Source organism: Neofelis nebulosa, chromosome X, assembly GCF_028018385.1.
Source record: "Neofelis nebulosa isolate mNeoNeb1 chromosome X, mNeoNeb1.pri, whole genome shotgun sequence".
Lineage (NCBI taxonomy): Eukaryota > Metazoa > Chordata > Mammalia > Carnivora > Felidae > Neofelis > Neofelis nebulosa.
The window spans coordinates 114,458,584-114,472,464 of record NC_080800.1 but is presented as its reverse complement, the minus strand read 5'-3'; the positions used below and the strand labels follow the sequence as shown (position 1 = coordinate 114,472,464).

Below are 13,881 nucleotides of genomic sequence, written 5' to 3'. Positions count from 1 at the left end.
TTAGGTATTCTCAGAAATGCACTGAGGTGCCGTGCTGGATTCAGATTCCCTTCGACATGTATGTTCAACACCTACCAAGTTCGGAGAACGGCGAGTGACGCGGGAAAACATCCGGTGACACACGCCATGGGTGAAGCAGGAAGGATGGAGGGGGGGAGGCGAGGAGAGGGGTAGTGTTGGCAGGGGGGGCCTTGAGGGAGCAATGACCAACACACGTAAAATGTATGGGCTGATGGGGACTTCGCTCGACCTGGAAGTAGCTGAAGGATGGGAATGAGGCGATGGGGAAGGGAGGCATCCCAGACGGAGTCTCCGGCGGGAACACAAGCCTGGAGCCAGAAACATGCGGCGTCCGTTGCCACGGGCTGTGGGGGGCAGGACTGTGAGGTCACCAGGATGACTGAAAGGGGGTATTTACGACCCCTACGGAGTGATGCGGTGACGTCAATGTCCCCCAGGCAGCCTGACATTCATGGAGGATGTGCTCTGCCGAAGGGCTTGGGGGGGGCGGGGGGTAGGGGGGTATAAATTATCCAAAAGAAAGAGGTTCTTTCTATAAGCTTCGCCAAGGTCCGGGGCTCCTAGGACCTTTGACTGCCAACCGCTCTCTCTTTTCTCTGATCGGACAGGGAATGTGTAGCGAAGGTTGTCATCTGGAGGGTAAGAAACCCCTTGTATGAGTTTGCTAGGGCCGCCGTAACGAAATACCACAGACCTGGACTCAGAAGACAGACCTTGATTTTCTCGCAGCTCTGGAGGCCTGAAGTCCAAGATCGGGGTGTCAGCGGGTTCGATTTCTTAGGAGCCCTCTGTCCTTGGCTTCCAGATGGCCACCTTCTCGCTGTGTCATCACATGGACTTTCCTCTGTGGGCACATCCGTGCTTCTCTGTGTCCAAATTTGCTCTTATGTGAATACCTTTCTGTTTGGATTAGGGCTCACCCCAATGGCTTCCTTTTAATGTAATCATCTCTTCAAAGGCCTGGTCTCCAAATACAGTCACATTCTGAGTTATCGGGGAGTGGGGGGGTTGGGACTTCAACATGTGAATTAGGGGGGACCCAATGTAGTCCCTAACACCCCTCATTCATTAAAGAGGGTACCCTGATTCCTTGGGACTTTGGGTCAGCTCTTTCCCCTCTCTGCACCTTTATTTCCTCATCATTACAACAAATGGATTAGAGCTAGAATCTTAGAGATCTTGTCCAAAAAAAAAAATCAGCAATTCTATGAAATACAGACACGTGCTTCTCAAAAGAAGTGCAAATCTGGATTTTTCACAGTCCAGACTGATTTTTTGGTCTGAGCACAAACTAATGTAGCAATTTCATTATAGAGTTTGAACTTGATATATACCTTCATTAATTTGTTTATTAAATAACCGTATTTTAGTGCCTTCTATATGCCAGGCGCTAAATGCAAGAGAAAAAAGCTGAATGTATTCCACCAGAAATTGCTGGACCCTGAGGTGTAAAAATCAGAACCAATATTAAGTTTAACCATTCTTTTACCTTGAACGAGTTTGTAAAGCGTAGTCCTAAGGTGTTTTATTCCCCAAACGTAGTTCTCTACTTATTCTTTCATTGATTTGTACAATCTGAGTATTTTAAATATCCCCGGTTTTCCAGGCACACTGCTGGGTGCTGAGGATGCGTAGTGACTGAAACCTCATGGAGCTTACAGCCTATGGTGTAGCTGAGGCTAGTTTGTTTATGTCTTGAAATGTGACGAGTATAAATCATGTGGAAGATAGGTCGCGAGTGGCCAAGCCCTTCCCCAGCCTTGGTGATTCACTAGAAGGACTTCTGGGATTCAGAAGGTAGTCGTGCTCATAGCTAAGATTCATTATCGCAGAGGAATACAGAGCAAAGTCAGCAAAGGGGTAAGGTGCATGGGGAGAAATCTGGAGGAAACCAGGTCTAAGCTTCCAAGGGTCCGTTCTCATTGGAGTCCCAAGGATGTGGTGATGTCCCCCCAGCAACAAGGTGACCACACATGTGAAGTGTCTACCAAGAAGTTCATTGGAGACCCGGTGCCCAGAGTTTTTATGGAGGTTATTATATAGACACCATGGGCCTGGCACCTGCCAAAATTCCAGGTGCCCGGAAGGAAAACAGGTATTCAGCATAAACTACGTTGTTTGCAAGAAGTTGTTTGCCAAGGGCCTTTCTCAGGACGGCAGTGTCCGGACAGTTAACTTGGTGGCGTAACGTATGAGGAGTCAAGGGGCTAATTTTCTGGAAGGGAACATTCCAGATAGCAGCAAGGAAAAAGGCAACATCCCAGTGAGAGAAGGAGCATAGAAATTTGGTCTGTCTGAGGGGAGAGGGGAGGGAACCAGGTTAATCAGGCGGACAGTCTTCCTGATACTTACAGTCATTCGGGTATCCAAAAAATGTTTATTAAATGGCTACCATATGCCAAATATTACGTGAGATGCTGAGGACACGACAGGGGACCAAATAAATATTCCTGTCCTGACAGAGCATACGTTTTAGTGCGTGTCGTATGCATATGCTGAATTATACTACGTTCATTTTCCTGGAAGTTCTCTCCAGTTTCACGCGGAACATCAACATTCGAATATATTTGTGGCGTGCTCCCTGATGAGAAGAAACACAAGAAGGTTTCACGTTCTGTCCATAACTCCAGCTAAGCCCGTGTGTTATAACCTGTTACACGTACATATTAAATGCTGACAAAGTCGAACTTAAGTGGAAGCCACTTAGTTGCTGCTACAATCAAAGACTGTGGCATTATTTCAGTTGTGGGTCTCATAATCTGAATGCCTTTCTATGTTGGCAACGCGCTTTTCTCATGTGACGTGGGTGAGGAGTAATCTGTTAGCTATTCAGACAGCGGTAAAACACATTACCTGTCTAACGTAATCAGCTTCCGCAGTAGATCACTGATAGTGGCTCTTAACTTGAGACCTTTCACCAAAGAAAAACTGACCTCCACAGAGTTAAGTCTCAGGCTCAAGTATGGCCCACATTTGGTCACACGACTAGAAAGATCAGAGCGAAAAAAACAAAAAGATCAGGGCGGGTATAGGATGCATACACTCATGTCAAGGAATCTTACAGTTTGGCGTGGTTTATTTTCAGCTGAATTAGGCTCTCCTGAAATTCCAGCCTCCCGAGAGGGGAGATGCTTGATAATTCAGACACAGTCTGGTGTTTGCGCTCCAAAAAATGACAAGTGTGGCTCACAGCCATCAAAAGGGAGACCACTGCTGGACCTGTGGCTTCATTTCTACCAATAAAATACATTCCTGCTTCATTTCCTATATTCTTATCTAACGACTGAAACTGAGGGACTGACAAAGAGCCTCCCTTTTTCCTGGAGGTGGCCAAGAAACTCAGAGCAAGGGGAAAACAACACTCCAGATAAGGAGAGCTTTGCCTACCGTGTAGCTCCTGGAAAAGACAAAAATTTGAGATATGCTGCCATAGGAGTTGAATGATTGCTTGAATTCCTTAGGACCTAGAAGAGAGCCTTGGAACCCAAAAGGCTCTCGGAAAATACCTGATGAGTGTATGAGCAAACGAGCGGATGCATTAAATATATAAAAGTAAAATCGTGCCTAGGGAATGCGTGAAAATTGAAGCTAACCTCTAACGTGGTCGGTTTTCTGGGTGCAGGCTTCGGAGTTGAAAATTCTTTTCCTGTTCCAACTGTAAAAACAAATCATCATCAATAAAAATGAGTCATGGGAGGTGCCGATTCAAACATGGATACCTTTGATTTTTTCCTGACAATGAGAAATAGCCTCACAGGATAAATGTCTGGAAAACGAATTGTTCACAAAACTATGCTTTAAATTAGATCCACGGTCTGCGCTTTGGTCCAAACGACGCAAAGACTGGCGAGCCTTAGGAGCCCGGGCTCAGGGGAGTGGACAGTTCTGCGTGTGGCTTCTCGGAGGTCAGGGCTAGTGAGGTCTCCTTTGCCATTACTGCTACACCTCCTCTCACTCTGCGAATCCCCCCTGGGACGTCTCATCTCACCTGCCCGCCCCCCCTCCCCCTGCCAGCCCCCATGACTGCAGTTACCATCGCTTTTGAGTGATGTTGGGCAAGGTTAGTCTCCTCACCTGTAAAAACAGAAAATTGGGAAAACGAACTCCAAGAGGCCCGGTCTTGATGAAGGACAACACCCCAACTGTCCAGAAAACCCTAGAGTAGTCCTTGACAGCCGGCTTCCTTCCTCTTCCTCACCTTCCGGCTCCAGTCTACAACCAGATTCTACCGATGCTGCGACCACCGTGGCTCTGAAGGCTGTTGCCTTTTCCCCTCTTCACGGTGTTGTTGCCTTAATTTAGGCTACCAAGGTGCCCTCTGGACAACTGCCATCCTCTTCAAAGGTCGCCCTGCCTCTCGTCTTGCACTTGGAGCCACTGGTCTTCACGCTGCAGCCACTGAGATCTGTCGGAAATGCCGATCACATCGGGTCTCTCCCTTGCTTAAAACCCTTGCACGTTTCCCTTCGGCATACAGGACTGTGTCCCATGGCTTTCCCCATCATGTGGGCCATGAGGCGCCCCGTGATCCGGCCCCTAGCAACCTCACAGCTGCGTGGCCCGTGCCATTCCCGGAAACCTGTGCTCCGAACATTCCAAACTGCCTGCGTTTCTTCCCTGGGTCAGACCTACTCAAGCCTGTACGTCTTTGTACTTGGTGCCTCGGCTCAGCATTCTCTTAGCCCGACGCGTGTTCTTACCTGCTCCCAACTGACTTGACCGATGAGCACTGGCCTTCAAAACCCAGATCCCACCACCGCCTGCCCTGAGAAAGGTTCCCCTGGCCACCCCGGAAGCTGGGTTTGGTAGGTGCCCCACCCCGTGCTTTCATATTTCATGATGCCTCGTGCCTCGTAAGGTGGTGGCGCACGTCGGTCTGTCTCCTGGGCGCTAAGAGCTCCTTTAGGGCAGAGGCTTTGTATGATTCCTCTGGGTCCTGCCCATTTCTGGAGCAGTTACTCTCTTCATCGGATTGTCTCCTGCTCTCCTTCAAGCCTCAGCTTATTATCACGTCCCCTGGGATGCCTTCCGAGACCCCCACTTGCCAAACCCAAACAGGTGCGTTAGACGCCCCACCTCTGTGCCACAGAACTTCTCCTTTGCTTTTTAAATGCGCTTGCTCATCTCTCTCTGCCACGAAACACTGAATTCCTTGAAGGAAGGGACCAGATTTTATTCAGCCCCAGCCCAGCCCCTTACAGCCAACCGCCGAGCCAGGTACAGATTAGGCACTCGCTAAGTGTTCGCTGGTTTCACTTCTCATTTGGAGACTGCGATTTTGCCTCGTTTCTGTTTCATTAAAATTGCATTTCTGTTTTTAAACCGCTCCGGGTTGTGTCAGCTTGACCAAGCGTGATCTACTTGTACAAGTTTGGACTGCTGTTTTGTCCTCTCGGCGGGGTTGTTTGGAAAAGAAAGGGCAACGTTATATACGCTTTACGAGAAATAGTGCTAGGGCTGCAATAACAAAATATCAGAAACTGGGTCGCTTCGACCCCAGAAATGTGTTTCCTCACAGTTCTAGACGCTAGCAGTCTAAGGTGCAGGTGCTGTAATGAGTGGTTTCTGGTAAAGCCTCTCTTCCTGGCTTCGAGATGGCTACCTTCCCACAGTGCCCTCACAGAGCTTTCTTCTGTGTAGGCTGGGGATGGGGGTGAGAGAGGGGGAGAGAGAGAGAGAGAGAGAGAGAGAGAGAGAGAGAGAGAGAGAGAGCTCTAGCCTCTCTTCATCTTCTTACGAGCACAGGAGTCCTATCAGATTATGGCCCCACCCTCGTGATCTCATTGAACTTTCATTACCTCCCTACAGGCCCTATCTCCAAATTGGGGGCCAGGAATTTGAGGGGACTCACAATTCAGTCCATAACAGGTATGCGTCCCACGGTTAACAAAAACGTGTGCAGTTCAACGAAGCCCGGGATTTAAATTGTCTTGCAGCAAAAGTACCAGGGTACTTGTAACCCCAACCTATGACCCAGCTACCTGGGTTCCATCACCTCACGTGTCCGAGGAGGAAGCTCATGCTGCTGGAGCAGTGCAGGGACAAGTGGAAATCCCAGGGAACCCTTGGGCTGCCGAAATGATACTTGAATTCTTTCCCTTTCCATCCTTCTAGATCCGTCTAGAATCGCTGCGGTAGGCCCAGAAGCTCCATTCTGTCTAGGTCAAGTGGAATGCCTTCTTCGAGGGCTGTAGTGTGACCATTTTCTAGGTACCGGGCATTCAAAACCTCCCTGAGGGAGCCCCAGTTGGAAACCAGAAAATACCAGAAGCGATGGAGTTGCTCACCCCATCCCTGTCACCACCTGATACATGGGTTGAGAATACAATGCCAGCCTGGAATTTGGGCCCTTGGGAGGCCACTAGCAGGGGCCTAAGTGATTCTGTCTGTCAACCCTGGCTAAAGACTCTGGTGCCCAGGAGACATTAGCTGGGCGTGCACTCTACGTCTTGTTCACTGAGTATTCAGGACTATCAGTAGTAGTTGTAAGAAATAAAGGTTTCTGGGGGCAAATTAGTATGTGTAACCCGAAGTTTCTCACAGTTCATGGGTTTCTTTACCGCAGGCTTTACTAGAACCTTCAGCAAGCCGAATGTATAATAGGAGTCTCCGAGAGCCAGTGTGGTGAACGGCCTTTCCTAAACCGACTGGTCACGGGATCTTTTCAGTCAGAGGACCTTGGTCGGATTAGCGCTCGCAGGACTCACTGTTCCGACTGCTAAGTATGGGACGATCCTGTAAAAAGCCATTGTGTTAGGCGCGCCTTGACTCAAGGAATTCGTCCACGCCTAGCCTTGCCGTCTCCCTCTCTGTAGCAGTCTACCCGTCCGTTCTCGGTAATGCCAAACCCACTTGGCCTCCCATCTTGGCCGGGCCTTTTCCTGTTCGCCGGTCTCGTTCTTGGCTAACTTAGAAATCCCACAGGATCCTGCTGCCAGCCTTGTTTCCAGGCTCCGAGCTTTCCAGTGAGAATTGGCAGCTACGAAGCCCAGGCCCTCTGGACCATGAGAACCTGGCTTGTTCTCAACTCCCCTCTGTGGACCTTACACGCTGTTCCGGTTAGGAAGGAAACAAACTGCTGAGGCCACCTTGCAAATACAGGCCTGCCTTCCAGCGCCAGGTAGAGTACCCTGGAGAGGTCCTCCTATGGGACTTCGATGCCTGCCATCCCACAGACCTGTTTGCCTGGCCTCGCCGAAGACGGAAGAGAAAGATGAAATGAACCAGCCCTCATCAACTGCTGACTGCGTGGTGGGCGTTGCAGCGAGTGCCTTCTGCATTCCCTGATTGAGTTCTTATAACCACCCTAAAGATAGATACAATTATTGTATCCGTTTCACAGAGGAGGAAACCAAGGCTCAGAGAGTCAAGGCAACAGGCCCAAGGAGGCAGAGCTTACAATGGAGTAGAGCCATTGTACTCCCAAAGGAGTAGAGCCAGGGTTCAAGTACGTTGCTTCCTGGTGAGCCCACAGACCAGTGGAGCCCACGCGCACGGTGTGGGCCACAAGAGCAGCTCAGATGACTGCCTGAAAAATCACTGCCTGCCCCTCTCCCCAGCCCCAAACTCGATCGTTTTAGAGTCAGCCGAAGCAGGTTTTTTTTTTAAGGAGAGAATGATCTAGGCTTCAGTGGGGTCTTCAGGGGGAACCGACAAGTCCCGTTTCCACCCACGCAGTAAAATACAACCCTTGACAGAGCTCGGTGTCTGCAGGCTTACCCCTTCCCCTCCCGCCCTTCACGCAGCAGCCAAGTCACCTGTCTGAAAGCAGTCTTATCCCGGCTGGTATAAAACCCACTTGCCCCGGGGCGCCTGGGCGGCTCAGTCGGTTGGGCGGGCGACTCTTGGTTTCGGCTCAGGTCACGATCCCACCATCCGTGGGATCCAGCTCTTCATCCGTCTCTGCGCTGATGGCACAGAGAGCCTGCTTGGGATTCTCTCTCTCTCTCTCTCTCTCTCTCTCTCTCCCTCTCTTCCCGCTCTCTCTCAAAAAAATGAAGCCTGTCTGGTTTCCATTCACCTCTGAGTCTTACCAGGCCCGGTTCGGCCTCTCAGCCTTGCACTTTCGGAGATGGCTTTTCACGGTTACCTCTCAACTTTGGACAAGCTCCTCCCCAGCAGGGACCCAGGCTTATTTATTCCTGTGTCACAAGCACCCAGAAAAGAGCTAGCACATCATAGGCACCCAGGAAATGTTTGCTGAATGAGTGAAAAGGCAGTTTCCCTAAAACAGGCAAGTACTTGACATTAATTTTTCAATCGGCCAAGAGGATCTTCAGAAGAAGTGAACAAAAGTGACTGTAATTGGATTCTCTGTTCCTGTGGTCATGAGCTATGAATCCAGAAAAATCAAAATATTTCATTTCTCCCTCCATAAAGCTCTTGAGAGGAAAATAAAAAGCACTGCGGGTGGGAGGATTAATATGCGACTGAAATATGCTAGTTCTCCACCAGGGGGTGCTCCGAACACAAAGAGAAACCATTCTCCATTAATTTCTTCTTCCCTCAGAGAGAAACTGCAGAAACCAAGTAACTTTTTTATTTTCCCTGCATTGCGTACAGTTTCGCAAGAAGTGAATAACTCTCCCATCATGCTTGAAAATCATGCCTGCCTAGAACAAGTCTTTCTGCTAATAAGATGCGCGTGTGTGCGCGTGCATCCAAACGCGTGCGCGCACACTTCTAGCACCTTTAAAGATCCAGGCATCAAGTTGAAAGGTGTGTGATTTGTTGTATATCTGAAATCTGTTTTTTGACAGGTGTAGGTGTTATTTACGATGCTGTCAGAAGCAGAATCGAGCGGAATAAAATGTGCCATGCTGCTCTTAACCCTGACACTGAGTAGACTGTCACAGAAGACCCGTCCAAGTATCAGAGGTGGGATATCAGTCGGCTCTTGTTACTAAGAGCACACAGACACGTGGGTACTAGTTCAGCTTTGATTGGAGCCCATCCCGGCAGAACACACAGCACGGTCAATATTTGGGAAGTATAGTAGTTCGCGTAACCAGTGACTTAGGCAAATCAAATCTTGTTTTCAACATCATAGCTCTTATGAACTGTATTCAAGTCCTTCTAGACTCTGAGCTCTGTATATGTGTGTCTGTATCTTCTGCATGTGGGCAAACGTTCATTAGACAAAAGGTACATTGTAAGGACTCGGGGTTCGTGGATTGCTTGCGTATTGATCAGTTTCCATAAAAATGCCGCCAGAAACGTCGGGAAGGATAACAACGAGATTACAGGGGAGGCAAGCAGATGGGCCAGAAGGGACTAAGGGGAAGAGAAGAGCACTCATTTCCACGGACTACCCACACTGTCCCGGGCCCTGCCCTAATAAGCACTTTGTGTGAATTTCTCATTTCATTCTTGTAATAGCCCAGGGAAGCCATGCTTCTCACCGGAGTCCGTCCACCGATCTTCTCGCACAGTTGTGGCCATCCGTTAAAATACTCAATGAGGCCGCGTTCCCGGGCGTGGCCAAGGTGTCGCCTGTGCCTCTTGTGCAGGAGAGCCACGGTGGCGCTGATAGGATTTGAGCCATGGGGGAAAACAGCCAGGGGGCTGTTCCTGAAGCGGACTCCTGTGATCCTTGGAGTCGGGGGCACCATGGATCTCCCCGGCTGCGTCTCGGCCCCTGCTACTCTCTGAGAAAATGAGAGGGGGGTGTGGCCCTTGGTAGCGGACAGCAGTCAAGTGGCTCCTGTCTTCCGACTGGGCTGGGGGCTGCCCATACAGCATTGCCTTTCCTTCCGGGGAAACCATCTATTGGGAGAGACCATAAAGGGTACCCAGTCTGACCACCAAGTAAGCTTTTGAAACCCTCGGCAGTATTCCAGCCAGTTACCAGCCATGTGACCTTGGGCAGGGACCCCCCCCCCCTTAGCTTGAGTTTCCTCATCCACAAAAACAAAAAGCATAACAAAGAAAACTTGACAGCATTGTCGTGAGAATTCAAGGAGAAAACATGTGCTCCTGGAACATATTAGGTACCCGGTACTTTTTTTTTGAGAGAGAGAGAGACAGACAGAGGGTGAGCAGGGGAGGGGCAGAGAGCGAGGGAGACACAGAATCGGGAGCGGGCTCCAGGCTCCGAGCGCTCAGCACAGAGCCCGACGCGGGGCTCGAACTCCAGAACCGTGAGATCATGACCTGAGCCGCAGTCGGACGCTTAAATGATTGAGCCACCCAGGCGCCCCCTTATTTTTCTTTGTAGAGCAGTTTTAGATTCACAGAAAAATTGAGGGGAAGGTACAGAGATGTCCCATATGCCCCTGCTCCCTTCACACGCGCACACACACAGCCTCCCCCGTTATCCACACCCCCTCCAGAGTAATACATTTGTTACCGTTGATGAACCTGCATCATTACGTCATTATCACCCACAGTCTGTAGTTCACATTAGGATTCACCGTCTCCATTTTTTTTGGCTGTTGTTGCCTTTTCCAGAATGTCATTACAGTTGGAATCACACGTATACAGCTTCTCAGATTGGCCTCTTTGCTCTAGTAATACGCATTGAAAGGGCCTCCGTGTCTTTTCCTGGCTCAGTCACTCGTTTCTTTTTATCGTTGGACACTATTCCATTGACTGGATGGACCACAGTTCACTCATCCATTCACCTACGCGGGACATTTTGGTTGCTTCCCGGTTTGGGCAATGATGAATAAAGCTGCTCCCAGCATCTGAGTGTTGCTTTCTGTGCAGACAAAAGTCCCATTCGTTGGTACTTCTTAATAAAAAACATCTGCCTTTCCTCTCATAAGCTCTTCCTTCCCGTAACTTCTTCCCACCAGGAGGAGGGATCGGTGCAGCCAAGACGCCCAGTTGCAGCCCAATGCCCTTATTAATTAGCCAAGAGGCTGTGGTAGCCGAGCAAGTGAACAATGCACTACAAATCTGTTTACCTCGGCTTCTCCAGACGTTTGAAAACAATTAAAAGTGTCAAGGGGACCGGGAGACAGGGCTTTGCATTTTAATGGGAAATGATTAAATACCGGGCATTATTGCGTTTGATGTGTCTGGGCCTTAAGAGGAGGGCAGAGCATTGATTGGGGGCCTTCAGGACGGCAGGAAGCTTCCTCCGGCCACTTGACCACAATGCAGTGAGAGCTTGGAGATCCCTAGCTTCCTGGGCCGGGATGAAAGGCCACTCGCCCGGCGAGGTAACTGGGTGTGTCAGTTTCCGGTGGGTCACGTTCTGCCCGTGGGGGCAGATGATGGATGGTGACTCCGGCGGGGTGCGCTTGGCTGATGGGTGGAGGGAGTTAGTCGCTGACGGTATCTGTTAGAAGAGGGTGAGCGACCCGGCACTGAGCGCTGACCCCCAGCATTGATTGCATCTGGATTAAAACGACTGTAAAGGAAGTGAAGGCCACCCGTGCCAAGCTGCACCCTGCAAGCTGCGAATATGCGTGTGTCAATACGCCACTCTCCCGCGACGCCCTTTATCCTGGGGTTTAGAATCAGGTGTCGATAAAGAAGCCGTAAAGACATGGAAAAATGTCACCCCAGGAGGCCAAGTAGAACGGGCGAGCGCTACGACCGAGGTCAGGCACAGGGAGGACTAAGAGAACAGGTAGGGTAGAGACGGAATGCGAGAGAAGGTAGGGGCCCCCAGGGGGCTGCCGAGCGACCGGAGGGTTACTCCTGCAGGGTAGGTACAGCAACTGGAGAGGAACAGGAGGGCCCTGAGCGGCCGAGAATTAGCTTGAGACACGGGATAGCAGACATAAATTTCACCTGCCTTGCAATTTGGCTCTGTGTTGGCCCTTACTTTGTTTATTTCTGCGCAGTCTAGACATCAGACGATTGAGTTGCTGTCATCCCAGGGGACCCCCTTCCGCGCTGCCCAGTGAGGCCTCCTGCAGGCCATGAGAGGCGACGGCACAGCTAAAAGACAGTCTCTTGATTAGACCTGAGACCACTCATCTTGGGATGACTTCATTTTGCCCCTTGGGAAATACTCTTTTTTTTTTTTTTAAGAGCTCTTATATTGGCCAAGAGACGCTGCCTCCATATTAGGGTTTTCTATTTTTGTTTGAAGGAAATTGGCATCTCTCCTGCGTAAGGAGCTCCCTGAAGCCTAAATTCTTCCATTAGCCATTTTGGTTTGCAAACAGGGATCTGAGCATATGCCACTGTCTGCCTAGTGGCTTGAGGACTAGCTCGGCTTCCTAGTCCAAGGGCAGCGGGGAAGACCCTGTGGTCACCCTTGGAAGCTGATCGTCGGCCCCTCTAAGTTGAGCTGATTAGTTAACGAATGCCTTCTTAAGGGATGGGACTGGCTGCATAATTTGCAGGGCCCGGTGCAAAATGAATATGTTCAAAAGTTTTGCCCCGTGTTGAAAAATCTTTGAGAATTTAAAAACGGGGACAGGAAAGCATAAAAACCAAGCGCAGGGTCTCTCTCTGACAAACCACTCTTCGGCGCATTTGGGTTCCGGGGGGCCCCTGATGTGCTGGCCCCTGGGCTGTGGGCGTCTGGAGGGAATGGGGGAGGGTGTTTGATTTCAGGGCAGAACAGATTTTCTCCATCCCCTGCCTACTGCTGAAATCCCGTCCTTACAGCTAAGCCAATTTCGCTTGAGGCTGGATCCCTTTGGGAAGGGCTTACGCTTGCAGCTGTTGTCTGTTACACTCCTCGTGTTGGATGGAAAAGTAGAGGCAGAGAAGCACAAGGCAACTCTGATTATGCAGAGAAGCTGAAGGGGAAAAAATTATGTAAGTTTATGGAATGCTTTTGGAGACACATAATCTCCCTTTCCCTATAGCGCTGAGTATGGGTGATGGGGCTCAATAAATATAGCTCCTTGTGGGTGTCAGTAACTCTTCAATATTCATTGATAGTGACGATATTCAGACCCCGAAACAGATTTCCTTTCTCTCTGACTCAAGGGAAGTTTTCCCAGAGCCACACAGAAGGAGAATCCAATGTGTTCAATAGGAAAGACTCATTTGCTCCCGGAATAACTAAATTTCCATTTTCATTTCCATTTTTAACCAAAATAGTGGATCTTCCATAAGGCAAAAATAAAAAGAATGGCAATTTGGTGTGGGGTTTCGCCTTTCCTTAAAATTTTCATTCCTATATTAACACTGTTGTTGAGTGCTTCAGTAACATGTATGGCTAGATGCTAAAATGGTCTGTGTTTCTTGCTTTTTGTTGTAACTAGCTGAAAGCCTTGTCACAGGCTTTCATGGTAGAGTCTCTGAATTTTTAACAAAGGACTCCGATATGAAAATGTATTTTTTGGCAAGAAACTCAAAAGTCAGGTAGAATTTCAGCATTTTACAAGTAATTGTTACAGAGGATTGGGTAACTGTAATTCTTTTAAATGTCTGTTTTGCTTGTAGCATTTTCTATTCATCAATAATTCAATTTCAAAATAAAAGACACATTTTCTATATCCCAAAAGCTATTGGGGAGCCTTTCAGACTACACGATTCCTGACAGTGGGAGAAGCGTCTACCAAAGAAGACAGCCAGCTTCAGAAGTTCCTCTAATGTGCAGAGGGATCCTGTTACAGACCATTTTTCGTAATTCTAGAAGGCAAAATAAAAATTTATGCTTGGAAATAATAAGTTTAAGCAAATAGTATGGGCGAAGCTTATATCTGCGTCCAAGCAATGGTCTGATTATTGCCAGAAGAATACTGCTACATGATGAATCATTAATGATCTGTGAGAGTCATAATGGTCTGTCACTAATGCCCATTAATGATCTCTCTATACCGCGAATATGGGCTTGATGTTTCTGGCCAGTACCTTGGAGAATACTTTAGATATGCCTTAAACTTTCTCCGATCTCCTTTCTCTGTGTCTGCTCCAAATGTAGACAGCAACTGTCTGGGTAGGACC

At 49.0% G+C, this 13,881-nt stretch overlaps 1 protein-coding gene across 2 annotated transcripts in view; it reads left to right on the top strand.

Annotated features, from left to right (window-relative positions):
* Window positions 1–13,881, top strand: part of FGF13 (fibroblast growth factor 13) — a 449,869-nt gene that overhangs the window by 336,929 nt on the left and 99,059 nt on the right. The window lies entirely within an intron of this gene.